This window comes from Sapajus apella, unplaced genomic scaffold, assembly GCF_009761245.1.
Source record: "Sapajus apella isolate SASKATOON/1434 unplaced genomic scaffold, GSC_monkey_1.0 scaffold10, whole genome shotgun sequence".
NCBI lineage: Eukaryota > Metazoa > Chordata > Mammalia > Primates > Cebidae > Sapajus > Sapajus apella.
In genome coordinates, this window is record NW_022436950.1 from 33,622,829 (window position 1) to 33,640,090 (window position 17,262).

General features: G+C 39.0%; 1 protein-coding gene across 2 annotated transcripts in view; it reads right to left on the reverse strand.

The window, feature by feature from the left end:
• Positions 1-17,262, reverse strand: part of PARD3B (par-3 family cell polarity regulator beta) — a 1,108,767-nt gene that overhangs the window by 26,798 nt on the left and 1,064,707 nt on the right. The window lies entirely within an intron of this gene.

Sequence of the window (17,262 nt, forward strand, 5' to 3'; positions counted from 1 at the left end):
TCCCAGTGCAGCATACGCGCTTCATCAAGGGGTAGCCAGAGTTCTTCATTAAGAGGGTCCCAGATCCTGTGCTTCCTGACTGTGTGAGACCTTACAACAGAGGTTGCCAAACACCTTATACAGGAGCATTCCTGCTGGCATCAGGTCGATGGCCCTCTGGGACAGATATCCTAGAGGAGGGAGCAGGCAGCCATCTTTGCTATTCTGTAGTCTCCACTGGTGACACCTCCAGGTGCGAGAGGGAACCAAGTGAATAGGGTCTGATGAGGACCGCTACAAAAGAGAGGCCTGACTGTTAAACTAATAGGAAGCAACAACAACAGCACCAACAAGAAAATTCCCACAAAATTCCCATCCAAAGGCCAGCAGCCTCAAAGATTGAACCTAGATAAACTCACGAAGAGGAGAAAGAATCAACCAAAAAAGACGCTGAAAACTCAAAAAACCAGAGTGCCTCTTCTCCTCCAAATGATTGTAACACCTCTCCAGCAAGAGCACAGAACTGGGCAGAGGCTGGGATGGATGGACTGACAGAAGTAGTCTTCACAAGGTGGGCAATAACAAACTTCACTGAGCTAAAGAAACATGTTCTAACCTGATGCAAAGAAGCTAGGAGCCATGATAAAAAAATCAAAGGAGCTGTTAACCATAACAACCAATTTAGAGATGAAACACAAATGACCCTATGTAGCTGAAAAACACAAGAACTTCACAATGCAACCACAAGTATCAATAGCTCAATTGACCAAGTAGAAGAAGGAAATTCAGAGCTTGAAGACTATCTTGCTGAAATAAGACAGGCAGATAATATTAGAGAGAAAAAAGAATGAAAATAAATGAATAAATTCCCTGAGAACTATGGGATTATGTAAAAAGACTGAACCTACAACTGATTGATTAGGGTACCTGAAAGAGATGGGGAGAATAGAACCAAGTTGGAAAATATACACTTCCAGAAACCATCCAGGAGAACTTCCCCAACCTAAAAAGATAGGCCAACATTTAAATTTAGGAAATCCAGAGAACCCCAGCAACATACTCCATGAGAAGATCAACCCCAAGACACATAATCATCAGATTCTCCAAGGTCAAAATGAAGGAAAAAATACTAAGGGCAGCCAGAGAGAAGGGCCAGATCACCTACAAAGGAAAGCCCATCAGACTAAAAGAGCAGACCTCTCAGCAGAAACTCTATGATAAGGTTTGACTGTGTCCCCACCCAAATCTCATCTTGAATTCCCATGTGTTGTGGGAGGGACCCAGTGGGACGTAACTGAATAATGGAGGCAAATCTTTCTTGTGCTGTTCTCATGATGATTGTGAATAAGTCTCATGAGTTCTGATGGTTTTAAAAACAGGAGTTTCCCTGCACAAGCTCTCTCTCTTTGCCTGCTGCCATCTATGTAAGACATGACTTGCTCTTCATTGTCTTCCACCATTATTGTGTGGCTCCTCCAGCCACATGGAACTGTAAGTCCATTAAACTTCTTTATTTTGTAAATTGCCGTGTTGGGTATGTCTTTAACAGCAGTGTGAAAATGGACTAATACACCCTACAAGCCAGATGAAACTGGGGGCCAATATTCAAAATTCTTAAAGAAAAGAATTTCCAACCCAGGATTTCATATCTAGCCAAACTAAGCTTCATAAGCAAAAGAGAAATAAAATCCTTTCTAGACAAGCAAATGCTGAGGGAATTCATCACCACCAGGCCTCCCTTTGCAAGAGCTCCTGAAGGAAGCACTAAATATGGAAAGGAAAAACTGGTATCATCAGTCGCTGCAAAAGCACACTGAAGTACAAAGACCAATGACACTATGAAACAACTACACCAACAAGTCTGCAAAATAACCAGCTAGCATCATGATGACAGGATCAAATTCACACCAAACAATACTAACCTTAAATGAAAATGGGCTAAATGACCCAATTGAAAGACACAGAATGGCAAGCTGCATAGAGTCAAGACGGATTATATGCTGTATTCAAGAGACCCATCTCATGTGCAAAGACACACACAGGCTCAAAATAAAGGGATGGAGGAAAATTTACCAAGAAAATAGAAAGCAGAAAAAAGCAGAATGCAATCCTAGTTTCTGACAAAACAGACTTTAAACCAAGAAAGATAAAAAAAGACAAAGAAGATTACATGATGATAAAGGGATCAATTCAGCAAGAAGAGCTAACTATCCTAAATATATAAGCACTCAATTCAGGAGCACCCCGATTCATAAAACAGGTTTATAGAGACCTACAGAGACACTTAGACTCCCACATGATAGTAGTAGGAGACTTGAACAACCCACTGTTAATATTACACAGATCATTGAGACAGAAAATTAATAAGGATATTCAGGACTTGAACTCAGCTCTGGATTAAATGGATCTGATAGATATCTACAGAACTTTCCACCCCAAAACAACTGAATATACATTAATTTTGGTGATACATGACACTTACTCTAAAATCGATTACATAATTGGAAGTAAAACACTCCTCAGCAAATGCAAAAGAACTGAAATAATAACAGAGAGAAACCATAGCACAATCAAATTAGAACTCCAGATTAAGAAACTCACTCAAAGTCACACAACTGCATGAAAATTGAACAACCTGTTCCTGAATGCCTCCTGGGTAAATAATAAAATTAAGGCAAAAATCAAGAAGTTCTTTGAAACCAATGAAAATAAAGAGATAACATACCGGAATTTCTGGGATGCAGATAAAACAGTGTTAAGAGGAAAATTTATAGCACTAAAATGGCCACATCAATAAGCTAGAAAGATCTCAAATTGACTCCCTAACATCACAACTAAAAGAACTAGATAACTAAGAACAAACAAAGCCCAAAGCTAGCAGAAGACAAGAAATAACCAAGATCAGACCAGAATTGAAGGAGATAGATAGAGACATGAAAAACTAAAAAAAAAATCAATGAATCCAGGAGCTGGATTTTGGAAAAAAGTATTAAAATATACCACTAGTAGACTAATAAAGAAGAAAATAAAGAAGAATAAAATAGACACACTAAAAAATATTAAAAGGGATATCACCACTGACCCCACAGAAATACAAACAACCATCAGAGAATACTATAAACAGCTCTATGCAAGTAAACCAGAAAATCTAGAAGAAATAATAACAGGTTCTGAAATTGAGGCAGTAATAAATAGCCTACCAACCAAAAAAAGCCCAGGAGCAGATGGATTTATAACTGACTTCTACCATAGGTACAAAGAAGAGCTGATGCCATTTCTTCTGAAACTATTCCAAACAACTGAAAAGGGGGAACTTTTCCCTAATTAATTTTATGAGGCCAGCATCATCCTGATATCTTTTGTTGCCAGAGATGCAACAAAAAAAGAAAACCTCAGGCCAACATCCCTGATGAACATTAATGCAAAAATCCTCATTAAAATACAAACCAAATCCAGCAGCACATCAAAAAGCTTATGCACCACAATCAAGTCAGCATCCCTGGGATGCAAGGCTGGTTCAACATATGCAAATCAATAAATGTAATTCATCACATAAATAGAACTGAAGACAAAAAACACATGATTATCTCAATATATGCAGAAAAGGCCTTTGATAAAATTCAACATCCCTTCATGTTAAAAACTCCCAATAAACTAAGTATTAATGCAACATACCCCAAAATAATAAGAGCCATTAATGACAAACCCACAGCCAGTATCATACTAAATGGGGAAAATCTGGGAGCGTTCCCTACGAAAACTGGCACAAGACAAGGATGCTCTCTCTCACCACTCCTATTCAACATAGTATTGGAAGTTCTGGCTAAGGCAATCAGGCAAGAGAAAGGAAGAAAGGGTATTCAAATAGGAGAGAGAAAGTCAAACAGTCTCTGTTTACAGAAGACATAATCCTATATCTAGAAGACCCCATTGTTTCATGACTCATGCAGTTAGCCCACTAGAAACCTATTTAATAAATGTGCTGGGAAAAGTAGCTAGCCATATGCAGAAAATTGAAACTGGTCTCCTTCCTTATACTTTACACAAAAATTAGCTCAAGATGGAATAAAGTCCTAAAAGTAAAATCCAAAACTAAAAAATCTGTAGAAGAAAATCTAGGCAATACCACTCAGGACATAGGCACAGGCAAAGATTTCATGACAAAAACATCAAAATCAATTGTCACAAAAGCAAAAATTTGCAAATGCGATCTAATTAAAGAAAAGAGATTTTGCACTGCAAAAGAAACTATCATCAGAGTGTTAAGGAACAGACTGCCTCCTCAAGTGGGTCCCTGACCCCTGTTTATCCTGACCGGGAGACACCTCCCAGTAGGCTGGTATCTGGTGGGTGCCCCTTTGGTACAAAGCTTCTAGAGGAAGGAACAGGCAGCAATCTTTGCTGTTCTTCAGCCTCTGCTTGTGATACCCAGGCAAACAGGTCTGGAATGGACCTCCAGCAAACTCCAGCAGACCTGCAGCACAGGAGCCAGACAGTTAGAGGGAAAACTAACAAACAGAAAGAAATAATAGCATCAACATCAACAAAAAAGAGATCTACTCAGAGACTCCATTCAAAGATCACCAATATCAAAGAACAAACTTAGGTGGGTCCATGAAGATGGAGAGAAACCAGGAGAAAAAGGCTGAAAATTCTAAAAACCAGAATGCCTCTTCTCCTCCAGAGGAACACAACTCCTCACCATTAAGGGAGCAAAACTGGGTGGAGAATAAGTTTAACAAATTGACAGAAGTAGGCTTCAGAAGGTGGGTAATAACAAACTCCTCTGAGCTAAAGAAGCATGTTCTTACCCAATGCAAGGAAGCTAAGAATCTTGAAAAAAGGTTAGACAAATTGCTAACAAGAACAACCAGTTTAGAGAAAAACATAAATAACTTGATGGAGCTGAAAAACACGGCATGAGAACTTCATGAAGCATACACAAGTATCAATAGCCAAATCGATCAAGTAGAAGAAAGGATATCAGAAATTGAAGATCAACCCAATGAAATAAAGTGAGAAAACAAGATTAGAGGAAAAAGAGTGAAAAGAAAGAAGGAAAGCCTCCAAGAAATATGTGAAAAGACCAAATCTATATTTGACTGGTGTACCTGAAAGTGATTGGGAGAATGGAACCAAGTGGAAAAACACTCTTCAGGATATTCTCCAGGAGAACTTCCTCAACCTAGCAAGACAAGCCAACATTCAAATTCAGGAAATTCAGAGAACACTACAAAGGTATTTCTCGAGAAGAGTTACCCAAAGACACATAATCATCAGATTCACCAAGGTTGAAATGAAGGAAAAAATGTTAAGGGCAGCCAGAGAGAAAGGCTGGGTTACCAACAAAAGGAAGCCCATCAGACTAACAGCAGATTGCTCTGTGGAAAAGAGAGTGGGAGACAACATTCAACATTCTTAAAGAATTCCATAATCCACTTCAGAACTTCCCTACCAGGGCCATGATCTGTCAGCAGTAATAGCACTTTCCACCACGGTAAGGTTTATAAATTAGAAGCTGTTTACTTTTGTGCTCTAAATCAATTTAAATACCATTTGAATTATTTGTTCCTTGAGAATTTAAACAAGTTAATTATTAAACTATCTACTCTAATGCTTTGTGGAGGAGAATAGGAAAACATCTCTTTGACAAATTTTTCAAAAATTTCCATGGAAATTGGTATGTCAAAAAATGTCTATTGCTTTTGGGGTCATTTTGTAAGCTTATTTTTTCCATAAATGAATCCATATTTTTCTTCTAATTTTCAAATTTGTTTGAATAAATTTGAACAAAGTTTTAAAAGAAAAGAAAAGAAAAGAATTTCAACCCAGAATTTCATATCCTGCCAAACTAAGCTTCATAAGTGAAGGAGAAATAAAATCATTTACAGACAAGCAAATGCTGATTTTTGTCACCACGAGGGCTGCCTTACAAGAGCTTCTGAAGGAAGCACTAGACATGGAAAAAACAACTGGTAGCAGCCACTTCAAAAACATACCAAATTGTAAAGAAAGACCACTGACGCTATAAAGAAACTGCATCAACTAACAGGTAAGATAACCAGCTAGCATCATAATGACAGGATCAAATTCACACATAACAATATTAACCTTAAATGAAAATGGGCTAAATGCCCCAATTAAAAGACACAGACTGGCAAATTGGATAAAGAATCAAGATCCATCTGTGTGCTGTACTCAGGAGACCCATCTTACATGCAAAGGCAAACATTGGCTTAAAATAACGGGATGGAGAGAAACTTACCAAACCAATGGAAAGAGGGGAAAAAAAAGCAGGGGTTGCAATCCTCGTCTCTGATAATACAGACGTTAAGCTAACAAAGATCAAAAGAAACAAAGAAGGGCATCACATAATGGTAAGGGGATCAATGCAACAAGAAGAGCTAACTATCCTAAATATGCACACAATACAGGAGCACCCAGATTCATAAAGCAACTTCTTAGAGACCTAGAAAGAGACTTAGACTCCCACACAATAATAGTGGGAGACTTTAACACCATACTGTCAACATTAGATAGATCAACTAGACAGAAAATTATTAACAAGGATATCCAGGGCTTGAACTCAGCTCTGGACCAAGTGGACCTAACAGACATCTACAGAACTCTCCACCCCAAATCAACAGAATATACATTCTTCTCAGCACCACATCACACCTACTCTGAAACTGACAACATAATTGGAAGTAAAACACTCTTCAGCAAATGCAAAAGTATGGAAATTAAACTCAAGATTAACAAACTCACTCAAAACCACACAACTACATGGAAACTGAACAATGTGCTCCTGAATGACTGCTGGATAATCAAATGAAGGCAGAAACGAAGATGTTCTTTGAAACCAAAGAGAACAAGACACAACATACCAGACACTCTGGGACACATTTAAAGCAGTGTGTAGAGGGAAATTTATAGCATCAAATACCTTGAAGGGAAAGCAGGAAAAATCTAAAACTGACACCCTAACATCACAATTTAAAGAAGGAAGCAAGAGCAAACAAATTCAAGAGCTAGGAGAAGACAAGAAATAACTAAGATCAGAGCAGAACTGAAGGAGATAAAGACATGAAAAACGCTTCAAAAAATCAGTGAATCCAGGAGCAGATTTTTTGAAAAGATGAACAAAATAGATAGATTGCTAGCCAGACTAATAAAGAAGAAGAAAAAGGGAAGGATCAAATAGACCCAATAAAAAATAATTAAGGGAATGTTATCACTGATCCCACAGAAATACAAACTACCATCAGAGAATACTATAAATACCTCTGCACAAATAAACTAGAAAATCTAGAAGAAATGGATAAATTCCTGGACACTTATACCCTCCCGAGACTGAACCTGGGAGAAGTTGAATCCCTGAATAGACCAGTAACAAGTTCTGAAATTGAGGCAACAGTTAACAGCTTACCAACCAAAAAAAGTCCAGGATCAGATGAATTTACCACCTAATTCTACCAGAGGTACAAAGAGGAGCTGGAATCATTCCTTCTGAAACTATTCCAACAATACAAAAAGAGAGAATCCTCCCTAATTCATTTTATGAGGCCAGCATCATCCTGATGCCAAAACCTGGCAGAGACACACACAGAAAAGAAAATTTCAGGCTAATAGCACTGATGAACATTGATGCAAAAATCCTCAATAAAATACTGACAAACAGAATTCAGCAGCACATCAAAAAGCTTATCCACCATGATCAAGTTGGCTTCGTCCCTGTGATGAAAGGCTGGTTCAACATATGCAAATCAATAAACAGAATTCATCACATAAACAGAACCAGTGACAAAAACCACATGATTATCTCAATAGATGCAGAAAAGGCCTTTGACAAGATTCAGTAGTGCTTCATGCTAAAAACTCTCAATAAACTAGGTATTGATGGAACGTATCTCAAAATAATGAGAGCTACTTATGATAAACCCACAGCCAATATCATATTAAATGGACAAAAACTGGAAGCATTCCGTTTGAAAACTGGCACAAGACAAGGATGCCCTCTCTCACCAGTCCTCTTCAACATAGTATTGGAAGTTCTGGCCAGGGCAATCAGGCAAGAGAAAGAAATAAAGGGTATTCAATTAGGAAAGGAGGAAGTCAAATTTTCTCTGATTGCAGATGACATGATTGCATATTTAGAAAACTCCATCATTTCAGCCCAAAATCTCCTTAAGCTGATAAGCAACTTAAGCAAAGTCTCAGGATACAAAGTCAACGTGCAAAAATCACAAGCATTGCTATACACAAATAACAGACAAACAGAGAGCCAAATCATGAGTGAACTCCCATTCACAATTGCTACAAAGAGAATAAAATACCTAGGAATACAAGTTACAAGGGATGTGAAGGACCTCTTCAAGGAGAACTACAAACCATTGCCCAAGGAAATAAGAGAGGACACAAACAAATGGAAAAAAATTCCACGCTCATGGACAGGAAGAATCAATAACATGAAAATGGCCATACTGCCCAAAGTAATTTATAAATTCAGTGCTATCACCATCAAGCTACCATTGACTATCTTCACAAAATTAGAAAAAAAAACTAAATTAAAATTCATGTGGAACCAAAAGAGAGACTGCATAGCCAAGACAATCCTAAGCAAAAAGAACAAAGCTGGAGGCATCACATTACCTGACTTCAAACTGTACTATAAGGCTACAATGACCAAAACAGCATGGTACTGGTACCAAAACAGGTATATAGACCAATAAAACAGAACAGAGACCACACATCCACAACCATTTATTGAATAGGTAATCTTTTCCCTATTGCTTGTTTTTGTCGGGTTTGTCAAAGATCAGATGGTTGTAACCATAGGCATAAAGGTGCAATTGGATCCCTTCCTTATACCCACACAAAAATTAACTCCAGATGGATTAAACACTTAAATGTAAGACCTAAAACCATAAAAACTTTAGAAGAAAACCTAGGCAATGCCATTCAGGAAATAGGCATGGGCAAAGGCTTCATGACTGAAACACGAAAAGCAATGACAACAAAAGCCAAAATAAACAAATGGGATAGAATTAAACTAAATAGTTTCTGCACAGCAAAATAAACTATCATCAGAGTGAACAGGCAGCCTACAGAATGGGAGAAAATCTTAGCAGTCTATCCATCTGACAATGGGCTAATATCCAGAAGCTATAAAGAACTTAAACAAATTTACAAGAAAAAACCAACAACCCCATCAAAAAGTGGGCGAAGGATATGAACATTCACTTCTCAAAAGAAGACATTTATGCAGCCAACAAATACATGAAAAACTCATCATCACCGGTCATTAGAGAAATGCAAATCAAAACCACAATGAGATACCATCTCACACCAGTTAGAATGGTGATCATTAAAAAGTCAGGAAACAACAGATGCTGGAAAGGATGTGGAGAAATAGGAATGCTTTTACACTGTTGTTGGGAGTGTAAATTAGTTCAAGTATTGTGGAAGATGGTGTGGTGATTCCTCAAGGATCTAGAACTAGAAATACCATTTGACCCAGCAATCCTATTACTGGGTATATACCCAAAGGATTATAAATCATTCTACTATAAAGATACATGCACACTCATGTTAACTGTAGCACTTCACAATAACAAAGACTTGGAAACAACCCAAATGCCAATAAATGATAGACTGAATAAAGAAAATGTGGCACATATATGCCATGGAATACTATGCAGCCATAAAAAAGGATGAGTTCATGTCCTTTGAAGGGACATGGATGAAGCTGGAAACCATCATTCTCAGCAAACTAACACAAGAATAGAAAACCAAACACGGCATATTCTTACTCATAAGTGGGAGTTAACAATGAGAATGCATGGACACAGGGAGGGGATCATCACACACTGGGGCCTGTTGCAGGGTGGGGGGCTAGGAGAGGGATAACATTAGGAGAAATACCTAATGTAGATGATGCAGTGATGGGTTCAGCATATCACCACAGTATGTGTATACCTACGTAACAAACCTGCACGTTCTGCACATGTGCCCCAGAACTTAAAGTATAATAATAATAATAAACTATCATCAGAGTGAACAGACAACCTACTGAATGGGAGAAAAATTTTGCAGTCAATTCATCTGACAAAGGTCTAATATCCAGAATCTATAAGGAACTTAAACAAGTTTACAGGAAAAAAACAACCCCATTAAAAAGTGGGGAAAGGACACTAACAGCCACTTCTCAAAGCAAGACATTTATGTGGCCAGTAAACATATGGAAAAAAAAAAAACCCAACATCACTGATACTTAGAGAAATATAAATCAAAACCACAAAAATCTCACACCAGTCAGAATGGCAATTACCAAAAAGTCAGGAAACAAAAATGCCAGTGAGGCTGTGGAGAAAAAGCAATGCTTTTACACTTGCTAGCAATATAAATTAGTTTTACTATTGTGAAAGACAGTGGAAATTCCTCAAAAACTACAATCAGAAATACCATTTGACCCAGTAATGAAATTGCTGGGTAATAGTAATGAAATTGCTGGGTCAAATGGTATTTCTGGTTGTAGTTTTTGAGGAATTATATTAAAGAAATATAAATCATTCTATTATGAAGATATATACATGCATATATTCATTGCAGCAGTATTCACAATTGCAAAGACATGGAATCAACTAAAATGTCCATCAATGGTAGAATTGGATAAAGAAAATGTGGTACATATACACCATGGAATTTTATGCAGCCATAAAAAGGAATGAGATCATACCCTTTGCAGGGATATGGATGGAGTTGGAAGCCATTAGCCTTGGCAAACTAATGCAGGAACAGAAAAAAAACCAAACACTGTATATTCTCACTTACACGTAGAACTGAACAATGAGAACACATGGAAACAAGGAGGGGAAGAACACACACTGGGGCCTGTCAAGGTGGCGGGGGAGGGAGATCATCAGGATAAACAGCTAATTCATGCAGGGGTTAATACCTAAGTGATGAGTTGATAGGTACAGAAAAGCACCATGGCACACATTTACCTATGAACAAACCTGTATATCGTGCACATGTACCCCAGAACTTAAAGTAAAACAAAAGACTAAAAGTGAAAAAAAACCCCAACTGAGTTTACAACAACAACAACAAAGAGTGTGATTTTTATTCAGTAGGATTAGGATCATGGGGGTGATGTGGATGACCTGTGAGACAGCTCTACTTGGAGGTTTCCTAGGCACCTCAACCTTATGAGTACAAAATTAAACAAATCACCTCTCCCAAAACTTGCTGCTCCTCCAGTGGTCCCTTTGGAGAATGTCATGATTCATCAATAGAAATCTAGACTTCTCTCTCATCCCTGCTGCAGTCACACATTGGGTTCTAGCAAATATTCTTAGTTATTCATGGCTGTCCACTTTTCACTGCTGCTGTCTTGATTTAGGCTCAAATCCCTTTTCAAATGGACCATTCCAATAATAATAGCATATTAGGCCTTGCAGACAGGCAGGCAAAGTTGTGGGTCAGCTTCAGAGAAGGGCAAGTCAACAGTGCAGAACTATAGAATCACTTCATATGACTCTGAAGGACAGTTGCATTTTATAACTAGCCAATTGCTATCAACTTTGAAGAAATTTTGAGGACATCAGGCTCTCAAATGAAAACCTGGTAATACTCTAATCACAGGAACAGCCCAAACTGGGCCTACTCTGTTGATAACAAAATGAAGTTACCTTGTAGTTATATCAAAGCCAAAACTGTAAGTGGGTAGCCCAGGCATGTGCAAGAGAGAAAGCTTTGACCACTAACGACACCCAGAAGCAAGGATTCCTCCCTCTAGAACCAAGAAGACTCATACATAACTAGAACTTGAATGCAGAAACTCTTTCAGAAGTGAAGGGTCTGTTGGCCTGGAAAATCCAGGGCTAAAGTCTGCCTTACTGTAAATGGTCAAAATTGAAGCTCTCCAATGAGACTCTAAAAGCCAACATTCCTAAATCTTTTCCCATGCCTTCTGACACCTCAAAACTTGCTCCAGAGGACTTCCACCAAGATGGCCAAATAGTAACAGCTCCAGTCCGCAGTTTCCAGCGAGAGTCAGCCAGAAGGTGAGTGATCTTCATATTTCCAACTGAGGTACCAGGTTCATCTCATTGGGACTGGTTAGACAGTGGGTATAGCCCAAGGAGGACAGACTGAAGCAGGGTGGGGCGTTGCTTCACCCAGGAAGCACAAGGGGCTGGAGAACTCCCTCTCCTAGCCAAGGGAAGCCATTAGGGACTTTTCTGGACACTCTGACGCTCGGGCTCAGAAAAACCTCACTTTTCCCATGGTCTTCACAACTGCAGACCAGGAGGTTTTCTCTGGTGCCTACAACAGCAGCACCCCGGGTTTCCAGCACAAAACCGGGTGGCCGTTGTAGCTGCAGCAATTTTTTTTTCTCATACCCCAGTGACACCTGGAACATCAGTGAGACAGAACCACTCAGGGGCCGAAGCCAGGGAGCCAAGTGATCTGAGTTGGTGAGTCCCACCCCCATGAAGACCAGCAAGCTAAGATCCACTGGCTTGAAATTCTCACAGCCAGCACAACAGTCTGGGCTCAACCTGGGAAATATGAGCTTGGTGGGGGGAGGGGTGTCTGCCGTTGCCGAGGCTCAGGTAGGCTTTTTTAAACCTCGCCTATGTAAACGAAGTCCCTAGGAAGTTTACACAGCAACTGGGCGGAGCCCATGGCAGCTCAGCAAGGCATCTGTAGGCAGACTATGACTAGACTCCCTTCTTGCTGGGCAGGGCATTACTGAAAAAAGACAGCACCCTGTCAGGGACTTATAAATAAAGCCTTTCACTTTCTGGGACAGAACACCTGGGAAAAGGGGTGGTTGTGGGTTCTGCTTCAGCAGACTTAAATGCCCTGCCTGGGAGCTCTGAAGACAGCAACAGATCTCCCAGCACAGAACTTAAGCTCTGATAAGGGACAGACTGCCTCCTTAAGTGACTCCCTGAACCCCCTGTATCCTGACAGGGAGGCATGTCATATAGGAGAGCTATGGCTGACATCTGGTGGGTACCTTCTGAAGCTATCAGAGTAAGGAATAGGCAGCAATCTTTGCTGTTCTGCAGCCCCTGCATGTGATTCCCAGGCAAGGTGGATGTGGAGTGGATATCTAGTAAACTCCAGCAGACCTGCAGCAGAGGGGCCTGACTGTTAGAAGGAAAACTAAAAAACAGAAAGAAATAGCTTTAACATCAACAGAAAGAATGTCCACTCAGAGACCCCATCCAAAAGTCACCAACTTCAAAGACCAAAGGTAGCTACATCCACAAAGATGGAAGAAACCAGTGCAAAAAGGCTGAAATCACCAAAAACCAGAATGCCTCTTATCCTCCATAAGATCACAACTCCTCACCAGCAAGAGAGCAAAACTGGATGGAGAATGAGTTTGATAGATTGACAGAAGCAGGCTTCAGAAGGTGAGTAATATCATACTTCTCCGAGCAAAGAAGCATGTTCTAACCCAATGTAAGGAAACTAAGAACCTTGAAAAAGGGTTAGATGAAATGCTAACTAGAATAATCAGCGTAGAGAAGAACATAAATGACTTGATGGAGCTGAAAACACAGCACGAGAACTTTGTAAAGCATATACAAGTTTTAATAGCTGAATCATCAAGCATAAAAAAGGATATCAGAGATTGAAGATCAACTCGCAGAGAAATAAAGTGAGAAGGCAAGAGTAGAGAAAAAAGAGTGAAAAGAAACAAACAAAGCCTCCAAGAAATATGGGATTATATGAAAAGACCAAACCTACATTTAATCGCTGTACCTGAATGTAATGGGGAGAATGAAACCAAGCTGGAAAACACTCTTCAGGGTATTATCCAGGAGGACTTCCTCAACCTAGCAAGGCAGACCAACATTGAAGTTCAGGAAACACAAAGAACAACACAAAGATATTCCTTGAGAAGAGCAGCTCCAAGGCACATAATTGTCAGATTCACCAGGGTTGAGATGAAGGAAAAAATGTTAAGGGCAGACAGAGAGAAAGTTCAGGTTACCCAAAAAGGGAAGCTCATCGGACTCACAGCGTATCTCTCAGCAGAAACCCTATATGTCAGAAGAGAGTGGGGTGCCAATATTCAAAATCCTTAAGGAAAAAGAATTTTCAACGCACAATTTCATATCCAGCCAAACTAAGCTTCATACGCAAAGGAGAAATAAAATCCTTAAGACACAAGCAACTACTGAGAGATTTTGTCAACACCAGGCCTGCCTTAAAAGAGCTCCTGAAGTAAGCACTAAACATGGAAAGGAACAACCAGTACCAGCCACTGCAAAAGCATACCAAATTGTAAAGACCATCAACACTATGAAGAAACTGCATCAACTAACGGGAAAAACAACCAGAAAGCATTATAAAGACATGATCAAATTCACACATAACACTATTATCCTTAAATGTAAATGGGCTAAATGCCCAATTAAAAGACTCAGACTGGCAAATTGGATAAAGAGTCAAGACCTATTGGTGAGCTGTATTCAGGAGACCTACCTCATATGCAAAGACACATATAGGCTCAAAATAAAGGGATGGAGGAAGATTTACCAAGAAAATGGAGAGGAAAAAAAACAGAGGTTACAATCCTAGTCTCTGATAAAACAGACTTTAAACCAATAAAGATCAAAAGAGACAAAGAAGGGCATTACACAATGGTAAAGGGATCAATGCAACAAGAAGAGCTAACTATCCTAAATATCTATGCACCCAATACAGTAGAACCCAGGTACATTAAATCAAGTTCTTAATGACCTAAAATGAGACTTAGGCTCCCACACAATCATAGTGGTAGACTTTAACACCCCACTGTCAATATTAGATTAACGGGACAGAAAATTAACAAGGATATCCAGGGCTTGAACTCAGATCTGGACCAAGTGGACCTAATAGACATCTACAGAACTCTCCACCCCAAATCAACAGAGTATACATTCTTCTCAGCACGACATCACACTCTAAAATTGACCACATGATTGGAAGTAAATCACTCATCAGCAAATGCAGAAGAATGGAAATCATAACAAACAGTCTCTCAGACCACAGTGCAACCAAATTAGTACTCAGGATTAAGAAACTCACTCAAAACTGCACAACTAGGTGGAAACTGAACAACGTGCTCCTGAATGACTACTGGATAAACAATGAAATGAAGGCAGAAATAAAGGTGTTCTTCGAAACCATTGGGAACCAAGACACAATGTACCAGAATCTCTGGAACACATTTAAAGCAGTGTGTAGAGGGAAATTTATAGCACCAAATGCCTACATGAGAAGCAAGGAAAGATCTAAAATTGACACCCTAGGGTCATGATTAAAAGAACTACAGGAGCAAGATCAAACAAATTTAAAAGCTAGCAGAAGACAAGAAATAACTAAGATGAAAGCAGAACTGAAGGAGATGGAGACACAAAAAATCCCTTCAAAAAATCAGTAAATCTAGGAGCTGGTTTTCTGAAAAGATCAACAAAATAGACCATTAGCCAGACTAATAAACAAGAAAAGAGAGAAGAATCAAATAGATGCAATAAATAATGATAAAGGGGATATCACCACCGATCCCACAGAAATACAAACTACCAACAGAGATTACTACAAACACTTCTATGCAAATAAACAAGTAAATCTAGAAGAAATGGATACATTCCTGGACGCCTTCCTAAGACTGAACCAGGAAAAAGTTGAATCCCTGAAAAAAACAATAACAAAGTCTGAAATTGAGGCAGCAATTAATAGCCTACCAACCAAAAAAAGTCCAGGACCAGACAGGTTCACAGCTGACTTCTACCAGAGGTACAAAGAGGAGCTGGTACCATTCCTTCTGAAACTATTCCAAACAATAGAAAAAGAGGGAATCCTCCCTAACTCATTTTATGAGACCAACATCATCCTGATACCAAAACCTGACAGAGATGCAACTAAAAAAGAAAATTACAGGTCATTATCCATGATGAACATGGATGCAAAAATCCTCAATAAAATACTGGCAAACCAAATCCAACAGCACATCAAAAAGCTTACCCATCATGGTCAAGTTGGCTTCATCCCTGGGATGCAAGGCTGGTTCAACATATGCAAATCTATAAATGTAATCCATCACATAAACAGAACCCAAAACAAAAACCACATGATTATCTCAATTGATGCAGAGAAGGCCTTTGATAAAATTCAACAGCCCTTTATGCTAAAAAAATCTCAATAAACTAGGTATCAATGGAATGTATCTCAAAATAATAAGAACTATTTATGACAAACCCACAGCCAGAATCATACTGAATGGGCCAAAACGGGATGCATTCCCTTTGAAAACTGGCACAAGACAAGTATGCCCTCTCTCACCACTCCTAATCAACATAGTATTGGAAGTTCTGGCCAGGGAAATCATGCAAGAAAGCTACAGTAATCAAAACAGGATGGCACAGGTACCAAAACAGAGATATAGACCAATGGAACAGAACAGAGTCCTCAGAAGTAACACCACACATCTACAACCATGTGATCTTTGACAAACCTGACAAAAACAAGCAATGGGGAAAAGATTCCCTATATAATAATGGTGTTGGGAAAACTGGCTAGCCATGTGCAGAAAGCAGAAACTGGAGCTCTTCTTTACACCCTATACAAAAATTAACTCCAGATTGATTAAAGATTTAAACATAAGACCTAACACCCTAAAAATCCTAGAAGAAAACCTAGGCAATACCATTCAGGACATAGGCACAGGCAAGGACTTTATGACTAAAACACCAAAAGCAATGACAACAAAAGCCAAAATAAACAAATGTGATCTAATTAAACTTAGGAATTTCTGTGCAGCAAAAGAAACTATCATCAGAGTGAACCGGCAACCAACAGAATGGGAAAAATTTTTTGTACTCTACCCATCTGACAAATAGCTAATATCCAGAGTCTATAAAGAACTTAAAAAAATTTATAAGAAAAAAATCCCATCAAAAAGTGGATGAAGGATATGAACATTCATTTCTCAAAAGAAGACATTTATGCAGCCAACAAACATATGAAAAAAAGATCATCATCACTGGTCATTAGAGAAATGCAAATCAAAACCACATTGAGATACCATCTCACACCAGTTAGAATGGCTATCATTAAAAAATCTGGAGACAACAGATGCTGGAGAGGATGTGGAGAAATAGGAACACTTTTATATTGCTGGTGGGAATGTAAATTAATTCAACTATTGTGGAAAACAGTGTGGCAATTCCTCAAGGATCTAGAAATAGAAATACCATTTGACCCAGCAATCCA